The 10,514-nt window shown below is 34.6% G+C and overlaps 1 long non-coding RNA gene and 1 other non-coding gene across 2 annotated transcripts; one reads left to right on the top strand and one right to left on the bottom strand.

Moving 5' to 3' along the window:
- LOC134208432 (small nucleolar RNA U3) lies at window positions 1-216 on the bottom strand. Its single transcript, XR_009978665.1, has one exon. It is a non-coding gene; the product is annotated as a small nucleolar RNA U3 (small nucleolar RNA).
- A 7,731-nt stretch (window positions 217-7,947) lies between these two features.
- LOC134209567 (uncharacterized) lies at window positions 7,948-9,344 on the top strand. The gene is made up of 3 exons (XR_009978759.1): window positions 7,948-8,164; window positions 8,313-8,661; window positions 8,736-9,344. It is a non-coding gene; the product is annotated as an uncharacterized LOC134209567 (long non-coding RNA).
- The last annotated feature ends 1,170 nt before the right edge of the window (window positions 9,345-10,514 follow it).

The raw sequence follows: 10,514 nt of genomic DNA, 5'->3' as shown, positions 1-10,514 counted from the left end.
ACCACTCTGACCGCGGCCAGTTTTATTGCAAGGGCGCCGATCATCAGCAGCTCGGTACCCGTTCCGAATAAACATCGAATGGCCAGAACCCGAACCAAGTTTCACGCTCCAAACTGGCCACCATAGTCACATCATCGTGGGTGGGAAATCTTTTCTTGTCGAAAAAACGTGTGGTGAAAACTTGCATACACAAAGGATCTTATGAAGCACAGTCATCCACATCCCTGAAAGCCGTTATCCATCAAACGTCCAATGTAAGATAAAACGCGTATCTTTGATACATGATCTTTAACTTCAAAAATTGTTAAACATCGGGAGCTTTTGAGTTACCTAAAAACGGAAGAAAATATGTGAGAAAAAATCAGAAGCTATAACATTAAATTTTCACTGACGTTTTCATATAAACAATAATTTTTCACGTAACAAAGCACACTTTGATCGATTTGTTAAAATTATAGTGGACGCATGAAACGTCAGAAAGGGGTGATTCAGAATTTATAGCATGGCCGGCGTAAAAAGCTGGATTGCCAAATTCAAGGATTGAAAAAAGTAAAAAAATAGATCAGTGTTCACACAAGTATAAGATTATTCCGGTTCGACGCGAGTTCGATTGCCCTGGCTTTTTTTGCAAGTTTTACACACTTAATCGACAATTTTCTTCTCGGTAAAACATATTGACGAGCATGATCGTTAAAGTTAATTTTAGCTGATATCTCGTTAAAAAATGTGACGTTTACACAAGTTACTGGAACTCGGCAATCAAGTTTGCAACAATAATCGGTGATTTGAAATTTACCCGAGTTTCGGCAAACTCGTTTGTCAAACGTTTAACCTCGCAATTGAAAATGAAAACACGCGGAAACTAAAAAAAAATGGAAAAATCATTATCTTTATTTTTTCTCGGTGAGTATTTATTCTGATTTTATTTTTTTGCTTATACTAAACTTGATTAATTCAATTTTACGTTGACTTGAAGATAATTGAACATGTATTTAAATTTCTATACGTAATTAATTTCAGCGGATTCGCTATGAAGTATACAAATGGAGCTATTCATTTTCACACCACGTTACAGACGCAGTAATGTCGACGGAAATCGCATTCCCCGAGGCCAATCTATATATATTTTTTAAATCATATATGAGAAAGATAAATATAAGAAATCGAAGAACATTGGATGGCGGCCGGAGTGTAAAGATCGTATCGACAGTTTGGTGTTACCACGAACTCCATAAGTTTTTCTTTAGTATGTCTAATGTCTAATTATCTAATGTACAATTGCAAATAAATCACTTAAATATATTCTAAATTCATGTTGATTGGCAATCTCATTTTTATTTTGAATTAACTGAAAACAAATAAAACCAATAATCATTTACTGAATCTCGGCAAAGCACTTTACCGATTATTCCGGCAATGTACTACCGAACGGTACGGTAAATTTTGACAGCTGAGTGGTATCTCACATTTTACGACCATTCGGCATTTTGAACTTTTACCGAGATTTTTACCGAAATCTCAGCTGTTGGATTCTCGGCAATTTATTTTGCCGGCCTCGGTGAATAAAATTAAGTGTGTATGCGATTAATTGCGCTAATTGACATCTAATCGTCATGGATAAGAACTGCGGAAAGTGTTCTTTGTCTGTTAATGTGAGAACAGAATTATTCACTGTATGTGAAGGCAAATGTGCCAAAACATTCCATGCTGCCTGTGTAGGTGTGACCGAAGTTGATATGTGTGCTCTATCGAGAAAAAATATTATCTGGATCTGCGATGGATGTACACACTTAATCGACAATTTTCTTCTCGGTAAAACATATTGACGAGCATGATCGTTAAAGTTAATTTTAGCTGATATCTCGTTAAAAAATGTGACGTTTACACAAGTTACTGGAACTCGGCAATCAAGTTTGCAACAATAATCGGTGATTTGAAATTTACCCGAGTTTCGGCAAACTCGTTTGTCAAACGTTTAACCTCGCAATTGAAAATGAAAACACGCGGAAACTAAAAAAAAATGGAAAAATCATTATCTTTATTTTTCTCGGTGAGTATTTATTCTGATTTTATTTTTTTGCTTATACTAAACTTGATTAATTCAATTTTACGTTGACTTGAAGATAATTGAACATGTATTTAAATTTCTATACGTAATTAATTTCAGCGGATTCGCTATGAAGTATACAAATGGAGCTATTCATTTTCACACCACGTTACAGACGCAGTAATGTCGACGGAAATCGCATTCCCCGAGGCCAATCTATATATATTTTTTAAATCATATATGAGAAAGATAAATATAAGAAATCGAAGAACATTGGATGGCGGCCGGAGTGTAAAGATCGTATCGACAGTTTGGTGTTACCACGAACTCCATAAGTTTTTCTTTAGTATGTCTAATGTCTAATTATCTAATGTACAATTGCAAATAAATCACTTAAATATATTCTAAATTCATGTTGATTGGCAATCTCATTTTTATTTAGAATTAACTGAAAACAAATAAAACTAATAATCATTTACTGAATCTCGGCAAAGCACTTTACCGATCATTCCGGCAATGTACTACCGAACGGTACGGTAAATTTTGACAGCTGAGTGGTATCTCACATTTTACGACCATTCGGCATTTTGAACTTTTACCGAGATTTTTACCGAAATCTCAGCTGTTGGATTCTCGGCAATTTATTTTGCCGGCCTCGGTGAATAAAATTAAGTGTGTATGGTGCTGTTTTGTAGAGATAGGGAATGCACAAATGTCGATGTTACTACAAACACTCTACAACTCCTATCGGTAGAAGATGACATAAAAGAATTGAAATGTGCGGTGAAGGAAATTATCAACACGCTTGCCCAGGTTACTTGCAAACCAATTACTCCTGTATCGCATCCTCATTCAACGCCAGTGTTGACGTCCACACTTCTTGACGGGACAAGTCAAGTGATCCCACATGCTGAAACAATGGAGCCGTTGTCGCATTTATCATTGCAAGAGTCTGACTGTGAGACGTTTTCACTATATTTAACTAATATAGACAGAAGTGCCACTGAGAATGATATTAGCGTAATGATATCACACACTCTCAATGCTCCGTTGCCGCGCTGTTGCAATGTAGTGAAACTGGTGCCAAAATATAGAAACACTAACGAATTAGATTATGTGTCATTTAAAGCAGTGTTAAATTCTAATCTGAAGCCGATAGCAATGAATGCATCTAGATGGCCCAAAGGAATCAAATTTCGAGAGTTCGTGGATAGGAGAAACGAAACTTGGAAACCTCCCGTATGATGGAATATGCTTGAACTTGTGATTTGAATCCTATTTGTGTAGTTTGAATTTTAAGGATTATGTTATCGCTAGTATGCTTCATGTTGTTATTTGTATTCCATGATTTGAGATTATTTGTTAAGATATTCAATAAGACCAATGTAGGTCAGTTGAGTAGTAGAGTGTAGAAGTGCCACTGAGAATGATATTAGCGTAATGATATCACACACTCTCAATGCTCCGTTGCCGCGCTGTTGCAATGTAGTAAAACTGGTGCCAAAATATAGAAACACTAACGAATTAGATTATGTGTCATTTAAAGCAGTGTTAAATTCTAATCTGAAGCCGATAGCAATGAATGCATCTAGATGGCCCAAAGGAATCAAATTTCGAGAGTTCGTGGATAGGAGAAACGAAACTTGGAAACCTCCCGTATGATGGAATATGCTTGAACTTGTGATTTGAATCCTATTTGTGTAGTTTGAATTTTAAGGATTATGTTGTCGCTAGTATGCTTCATGTTGTTATTTGTATTCCATGATTTGAGATTATTTGTAAGATGTCAATTAAGATGATGAGTGAAAGTGAATATTATTTGAGTATATGTTTTTATAAATGTTAGTATATGTTCATTATGTTTAAATACTAGTGTTAAGATATTCAATAAGACCAATGTAGGTCAGTTGAGTGTAAACAAATAAACAAATAAACAAATAAACAAAACACAGAAAACCCATGTCATTCGCGACATGTGTCTGGAGAAAGATACCAGGAAAATTTCTTCGTCAAAGAATGTGGCAAGCTCGGTGGCAAGTAGATGAGTAGATGAGATCAAACACGCCAAACGCCGGAGGACTTGTCTCGATATGGTTTTGCAATACATCACGCCGGAGTGACCTGTGTGGACAGAACTTAATAGCCGATCGTTACATAGCAAGTCCCAACCTAGTTTAGGGTGAGAATCTGCCCGCTCACGATTATCGAAGGAAGTAAAATTCTCTGCAATATAATTCCAAAGGTAATGAAATACTACTAATCAACCACAGTGAGCTTCAAAACTATTTTTCCTTATAGAATCAACATCGCAGAGCTTCCCAGCGATGGTGCCTTACGGTGATTTGAGACCATGCATTCCCAAGCGAATGCGCACCATTATTTTTCGTTGCAACAACTAGAAAAGGATGATACCATTATTCTTGCGCAAGGACATCAACACAACGCACCAATATGAATGCTGGTTCCGTCAAAGCCGAATAAAATCGATTAATTTTAGATAAGAAAATCTCGAATAAAATAAACAAAATAATTATAAATGTATAGAATTTCATTTTGACATTTGTATATATACTTAAATTGAAAATGCACACACGAAGTTGAGAATGAACACAGCCTGTTATTTTGAAAGTGTCGTCAGTTGATTCTAATGTAAAATGTACATGTCGATTTGAGAGGAAAATGTTATTTTAAAAAGTTCGCTCTTGTGAAAGCTCTTGCCTAGGTGACATTTTTTCAATTGTAGATTTAACAATACTATACTTTCTACTGAAAACCACTAACTAATTTTCTTAATTTTAACAACGTACTTTTACTTTTACCAACGATTTTTTTTTGTGTGAATGGACACTCTCGTGTTTATATTTTATAGAATTGTAAAAAATCAGCTACTTTTACTTTCCATAGCATTTTCAGTGCATGTAATCAAATCATAGGACTGTAAGGTAGGTTCTCCCGATAGAATTTCATAGCAAAATGTTGACATTGTGCAGTAATAATGCAAAAATGGCTGGAGGGTCCACTATTCGTTGGGGGTCCACTATTGGGCACTTTACCCTAATTCAGAACTTTTTCCGTACCGTACATCAGTAGCGGAATCCTTCACCTACCTATTGATAGTGCTGGTTTGCGCACTGTAAACCTGACAAAACTCATTAAAGAGTAAAATTGCCTCATTTTTTGGCAATATATGAAGCTGTCAAAATAATGGGTATTTTATTTTTTTCAATAATGCGTACTTTGTATCCTTTTTATTGAATTATATATTTACTCATTAAAGGGTGAAAAACTTCTTGTGTGGATTAAATTGTTTTGCAATTTGAAAATGCAGTCCGATATTTTAATAATTAATGGTGACGAATCTATAAATAGTTAAACAGCTGTACCCGCTGCTGCTAAGAAATTGGAGCTCAACCTAGCTATAGCTCATCTTGGACGTGGAAAAGAATTTGCTTATTGAATAAGGTAAAACAATTAGATTTTTTTTGCACGGGAATGCAACAATCCATTGATTTTATTTCATTTCAGCGGGCTTCCATGACAAAACCTACAAATCTTTTGGTCACTAATCGCAAAGATCGGGATCCGGGAAATACGCTAGCTCCAAATCCAACCTTTATCCTGTGATAGTTTCGCCACAGCATCACATGCATTGTTTTTGGAAACGGATGAAAGATGTTTCCGGATCTGACTAGCCCGAAGCAGATGACCACGAAAAGCCGTAGGCGGTGGCCGGCATTGAGGAAAACCTTTTGATTCCGGCAATGCTTCCTGACCTGATGCAGCTGTTGGCGCTATAGACGAACCCGAAACGGATGGCCACAAAAAGCCTTAGACAGTTTCTGACAATCAGGAAAGGTTTTGGTTCCGTAATTGATTCCTTATGCAGGCGCTCCGGAGATCGAGATGACGGTTGTCGGAAAAAAGGAAAATCTTCGTTTGCGGTTTTGGTTTTTACGGCAGCTGCTGTAGGCACTCCGGAGATCAAAGAAAGTGAAAGGCGATTGTCGGCAATAAGAAAAGCTTTCGATTCTGGGTCTGGCATTGGTTCCCTAGGCAGCTGCTGGTGGTGCTCCGACTGTTGTTTAAAATGCATAAATACCACGCTTCTACGAAACTTTAATACTAATCAAGTACTACATAATATTGTCAATAGTATGTATATCATGAGGAATAATAAAGATGTTTTTATTATAATAGGCAACCCGGATAAAAATTTACAGTACCTCGTATGGCATAATCCATTGAAGTACAATAGATTGTATGGTAAACAAAATAATCTATTGTACGTTTATTGTAGTTTTTTCACGGTCATAAAAATCTTTTCCCGACCAACCATTTCTTCAAGTTTCTTAAAAATTCTTCATATCAATCTTTAAAGTTTCTCTTACCAAACATCGATAGCGATCGATGCCATTTCCTGAAGAATCTCAAATTAGACAGAAGATAAAACACGACGAATTTTTAACGATCTTTTTCAAAATATCGATACCAATTGATGCCGTTCAAAAGATACGATTTTTCGCCGGTCTACTTTATCGACCTACCAAAAATTCGACAAAAATAAAAATCTTCAGAGGTACTTCGAGAGTCTTTTTCACATACAGATTTTTTTTTATTTATTCGCTTATTTGAGAATCGAACCTGAAGAACCAATGGTGTTGATTTGCGCAGTGAACTTAATCACTAAACCAAACTATGTTTTTCAATGCGAGTACAGTTAAATTGCAATAACATTCTTCGCCATGTAAATTATTTGAAATACTACTTCTATGTAGGGGCATTATTTTTCACCTTATAACATTCATTTTACTTTACTTCCATGCAATACATTTCAAACATTTCTACATAAAATGGTTCTTCAACATGGAATCGTTCTCTTGCGATTATTGAAAAACGAATGTCGTTTCATTCAACATTCGTCCATAATAAATTTCTATTCTGAAAATCTAGATTTCGGAGGAAGTAAACAAAAGCCAAAATATCAATCGATTTTTCGATGTCCAGCGATATGGATCGATGAACTAAAAAGTGATAACAAGGCAGTGGTGTTCATCGATGAAATTCTTTGTCAAAATATATCATTGCGTTGAGATCGTACTTTATCAAAAATCAGATAACGTTTCATGAATATTCATAACGTTATTGCGATGAATTCAGTGGTAAAGATGTATCGGTGTTTATCTTTGAAATGCTATATCAAAGTATGTCATTCGGTTGATAACATTCTTTACATGATTAGAGATAACGATTCATTAAGATTTATATCGTTTTTGGAAATATTTTAGGGTAAAGAAATACCGACAAAATTATTCAATTTTGTTTAAAGAACTTTGAAGTAGTTTGACGAATGGTTGGTCGGGTTATTGTGCTTACTTTATATGCACAATCCAGCTTTCCACGATCGGTAATGGCGGCTTTTCGGTGTGAAAAAATCAATCGGTCACTGTACTTTTTGACACTAGCTGGAGGAAAGCTCACTGGCGTTCCTGGATGAGGGGAAGGGAAAAAAGGCCTTTTCGCCGGTGAGTTTTCCTCCAGCTAGTGTCAAAAAGTACAGTGACCGATTGATTTTCACACTCCTACAAGCCGCCATTACTGAGCGTGGAAAGCTGGATAAATTTAACTGTTACCAATACATTCTATCTTGTTTTTATTGTTCACTTATGTTTTGTATTGCTCATCCCAAAACTAAATATATTATACAAGTATTCTAACTGGGTGATCAGAAAATCCATCTTGAAGAAAAAATTATATCATTTTTAAACATTTAATTTGTTTACTGTATTAATGAAATAACAAATGAATACAATAGAGTAACAAAAGGTTTAATTATTGAATGAAAAAAAGAAAAGTTTTATCGATTTTTAAATAAATACTTTTTATTTCAGGTCCTGAAATATTCATGTTATGACCAGGTTGAATTAAAAATATAAATAGGAACGAAAACTTTTGCATAACATTTTACTCGGAGATTGGCTGGATTTATTTGAGCGTGTACTTTTTGTTTATGATTAGTGGAATGAAAAAATGAAACTGATGTTGTGGTGCAGGAAGTGTCCCTTCATTATACGGATTCTGGGAGTGGGCAAGCGGCGGATCATAGGCTGCTGTGTTGTGGTGAGTATCTATAATGTTAACATCATAATACCGGATGATTTTGATGCGGGAGAACTTTTAAAAGTACCTTTAGGAAAGGGGTTCTTAATTTCCACCGCCGAAGCAGTTCGGAACATTTTTGTTAATATGTATCCTTGTTCCTTTTCAGAAGGAAGTTTATGGTAAAACTGTTGACCGGAGACGGGAATCCCCTCACAAAGAATAACAAACTAGAGTTCCCTCTCTACACCACGGCAGGCTACTGACTGATACTTCTGCCAGCAGCTGCAGTTCTCTTTATTCAACAATAGGTATATACAATAATCCATAACAAACTTCCTTAATCTATACCATAGAGCAACTACAACTAACCGGCGCCCGCTTCTTATTCATCTTCGATCTACAGCGAAGCGTCGCACACTACCTGATATTCCAACAAAAACCACGTAAGACTGAATATCGTTCGGCAGCTATTATTGGCCTATCTTACCAATTAGATACAATAATAACTGATACAGGTAACTTTTCCTTTTTTCTCGAAATACTTTATGTAAGAAAACTGACATGCTTTTATAATTTACATTTTTTACAGGTTCACACATAACCTGATGTGTTAGAGAAAACGACTAACTTCGATTCACCCACTCAAGAAAAAACAAGTCGTATGTAAGTCCTATAGGAGACATCAAGCTCTCTTTTCTGGTGGCTGAAATTACACCGTACTCAGCGAGTATAGCGAGGTGCATGATCGGCGCATTTGATTTTAACGTCAATGCATCAGTGACTAAGTAAAAGCAAAGCGCCAAACAACAATACTAACACATTAACCCTTAAATGCGCAATGTTGTTTTAAAACAACAAACCGAAAATATGTTTAATGTTAATGATTTCAATGGTTTTTTACCTTGAAAATATTTTCGACGATTTCTAAAAAATCGCCTTGCGCCTTTAAGGGTTAGATTTTGGATTTAATGAAAACTAATTTAAAATCGAACAAAAACTGGATCAAAACAAAATTTAAATTGAATTCAAATGAAATATAATTAAAGTAAATTGGAATTAAATTCAAATTAAAATTATTGTTGAATCACATTGAATTGAAATTAAAGTAAAATTAAGTTCAAACTGATTGAACATTAACCCTATACTAAAATAAAATTGAATTGAAATAAATTGTAGGACATAAAGTTGTATTGTATTTTTATTGTAATATTAGAGTAAAATGTATTCTAAATTTTATTATATTTCTACTGTAAAACAATAAAAAAAGTGAGAGAAAACATTTAACATACATTATTTTCTATTGTTTTGTCCCTCTAAATCGTCCCATTGGAGAACCGTTGAATCAATTGTTTTGCTCTGAAAAATGTATGGAAAATTTTCGATTTTTTTATTGTAAAGATACATAACAACCCCCCTTTTTTATTGTAAAAGTCCCATTTACCATTCATTTTATCGTGGAAAACCATTATTTCCTATGTGATTTAATTGTTAAAATTCCATTATATTTAATGGTAAATCCTTTGTTTTACATGGTGTTGTTACAGTAAAATTTATGATATTTTAATTATATTTTTTATCCGGGAAACCCGAGGGCAAACCCCTCGTATTCAAGAAATATATTTACTTTTTATCGCGAAACTAAAAAAAATGGAAATTAAAGAGTAAAATATACTCATTTTGGCGAAAACTTCGTATGAGATAATGGGTAAAAATTACCCCCTAATTTGACGTATACGCCTTTTACTCATTAATGAGTAATCGCTGTTTACTCATTTATTGAGTTGAACTATTTAAGTTCATAATGGGTACTTTTTTACCCATTAAAGTGTACTTTGGTGGCACAGTGCGTGGGAAAGCTATCGGATTCGTCAAATCGTCGTTTGAATCTTTGTTTACAAAAGCAGATAAGTCGTTTTGAAAATTTTATCTTGATTTATGGGAAGATCCTCTGAGTAAAATCACACGCAAAATAATCTTCACGTCATGTCTACGTGAAAACTTACGTGGTTTTTTTCCACAGCACTTTTCACGTAACGGATAAGTGATTCAATGGTGAAGGAACTCAGTACCACTCAATCGGATGTCACATGCATTCAACATAAAGTCTACGTGACTTTTTCAATGAGTTATATGAGGAACATGAATAAATAATATTTGTTTTGTTTTTTTTTTTTTAAATGAAACAGCAATATTTTTGATTTCTATCTTTGATTTGTATTTCTATTTATGTATTGAATAAAATCTTTCCCACATTCGAATTAATTATTACATCATCAATAATAGTTTGCGTTGATTCTTATGTTCGGCCACTATATGACGCAAAAGAAATTGATCCAGATGCATATGAGAAACGAGATGTTGTATTTTG

Source organism: Armigeres subalbatus, chromosome 1 (assembly GCF_024139115.2).
Source record: "Armigeres subalbatus isolate Guangzhou_Male chromosome 1, GZ_Asu_2, whole genome shotgun sequence".
Taxonomy (NCBI): domain Eukaryota; kingdom Metazoa; phylum Arthropoda; class Insecta; order Diptera; family Culicidae; genus Armigeres; species Armigeres subalbatus.
This window is presented reverse-complemented; position numbering and strand designations above follow the sequence as displayed.